Source organism: Mastomys coucha, unplaced genomic scaffold (assembly GCF_008632895.1).
Source record: "Mastomys coucha isolate ucsf_1 unplaced genomic scaffold, UCSF_Mcou_1 pScaffold13, whole genome shotgun sequence".
Lineage (NCBI taxonomy): Eukaryota > Metazoa > Chordata > Mammalia > Rodentia > Muridae > Mastomys > Mastomys coucha.
The window spans coordinates 83,571,248-83,573,686 of NW_022196895.1; the positions used below are offsets into that span (position 1 = coordinate 83,571,248).

The 2,439-nt window shown below is 32.6% G+C and overlaps 1 pseudogene; it reads left to right on the forward strand.

The window, feature by feature from the left end:
- The first annotated feature begins 430 nt into the window (after positions 1-430).
- On the forward strand, positions 431-1,042 carry LOC116087512 (annotated as a pseudogene).
- The last annotated feature ends 1,397 nt before the right edge of the window (positions 1,043-2,439 follow it).

Consider the following 2,439-nt stretch of genomic DNA (forward strand, 5'->3'; position numbering starts at 1 on the left):
GGTTTTTTGCAACAGATTATTACTATGTTGAACATTAATAAGCATTTATCTTCATTAGTAGTCTGTAAAATTCCTGTACTGAAGCAAATATAGAGGAAAGTTTAAAACTAAAAGATTAAAAAACTCATTATCACATAGCTTATATCTGGTTTGATATTAGATAAGAAAGACCTTAAAGAAGCAGTTGGGACATTAATTAAATTTTACATTGAAGTTCTCTAGATTCCTCAAGAAACAGGTATATAAAGCCGGGCGTGGTGGCGCACGCCTTTAATCCCAGCACTTGGGAGGCAGAGGCAGGTGAATTTCTGAGTTCGAGGCCAGCCTGGTCTACAGAGTGAGTTCTAGGAAAGCCAGGGCTACACAAAGAAACCCTGTCTCGAAAAAAAAAAAAAAAAAAAGAAAAAAGAAACCGGTATATGTCATGAACATGGGGAAACAAAAGAAAACAAGGGAATTGGCAAATACTAAGTGAATGCTTAGTCTCAGACATGAGAGACTTAAAAGAATAAACTAAACCTAAAAGTAGTAAATAGAAGACTCCAATGTCCTGAAGGAAACAGTAACCCTCAATATACTTCCTGCTTATTTTTTTAGTGTAATAAAAAATTCGGTCCAATGTACCTTGTCCTCGTGGATAATAACTTCATCAACTTTTCATTAAATAAAGTGGACTTAGTGCAGTCGATGATGGAGTGTCTGTATGCCAAGTGTATCCATTGTATAACTGTGTAATGACAGAGAACTTGGGACAGAAGTATCACAAGGCGATAAGGAACTCTAAGTATCCATTTTTTTACAAATAGCCAGGCACACACAAGGGAACCTATGTTGTTGATTGCTTACTACAGAAAGTAGCTCAGCACAATTATATTGTTACATTGCGACTACAGTTGGCTGAGACTTCAGACAAAGAAAGAATCCTGAAGTTCCTTCAAATTCCTGTCATGTGGATTTCTAACCATAGATACAATATAATCAGATGCCAGATGATTATGGAGTTCTAATTCTTACAGGACAAAATTCACCTGCCCTTCTTTGACTGACTTTCTCTGTTATCAGTTAATTAAATACACATTTTGATTGATGTTTTCTTTTTAAATGATATTTTGTCCTGATTTTAAAAGTAGTTTCATCTAATTAAAATGACTTAATTAGAGTTTTCAGTTGTTAATAGGAATTGTATTATATATTTCTTAGACCTGTAGAGATCTTCCTACAATGCACAGAACATCTTTCAACTGTGCAGAATTATCCATAGCTCCATTATGCATTTCTATCTTGACTATTGCTTAAATTTTCAAATTTGCCCAACATTTTTATATATAAGAGAAGAGAGAGAATAATCATTAGAATAAAATGCTTACCTTTGCCAAGACCTTCAACTCACCATTATAAAACTTTCATAAACCAACAGAAACGTCTAAATATTCTACTCATTTGTATTTATTTTATTCCATATATAGAGAGAAATATAGATAGATAGATAGATATGATAGTATAGAGATAGAGGTAAGATAGATATGTGTATACACATTTTTATTTTTAAATGTAACATTAAACCTTTTTATTTTTAAATGTAACATTAAACCTTTGTTATTTAAAAAATCATATGTCAGGATTTTACACTAATGAATGTTTTTAAAATTTATCAATATATTTCTTAGGGGAACTCATAAAAGAAAGAATAAGCAGTGATATATTACTATATAGATTTTTTTAATTTTATTTTTTATTAGATATTTTCTTTATTTATATGTCATATGATTTCTCCTTTCTCAGTTTCCCCTCCAAAAACAAAATACAAAAAAAACCAACAAGAACAAACCCCTGTTTCCTCCCCCTTCCCCCTGCTTGCCACCCCATCCTCTTCCTCTTGTGAAGGTTCTGTGCCCTAGTGTAGGTTATATAAGTATTCTGATACTCACATATCAGATCCCAAACCTATAACCTGTTTAAATGAAATATTTTTATGGTATTTGTATATATTTTGAAAACCAAGTGAGTCTTAACAGCAAGCATGTGTACTTGTTCTAGAATACTGCATAAACATTTGTAACAGTCAGAGAATAGACTGGGAAGGGAATAACAACTGGACTGTAAAAACAGATTAAAGAATAATAATAGTAATAAAACCCCACACATTTACCATCTAAGATATTTAAAGCTAACAGTATGCGTGAATACTAAATGAAATACTCTTCTGGTTATTAGCACAGAGAGTAACATACAGACATGCATATTGTTCTGTGATTGGTGAAGGCTGTGTGTTAAAGACATTTTCATTCAGTCATAAGGAATTATACTATGTTCTGTGAATAGTGTATGTGAGGATACAGGAGAGTAATGATACACTGAGTTCCCATACTAAAGTAAAGCAATTCCAATGCAGAGTGTGCCAGACAGAGAGAGAGAGAGAGAGAGAGAGAGAGAGAGAGA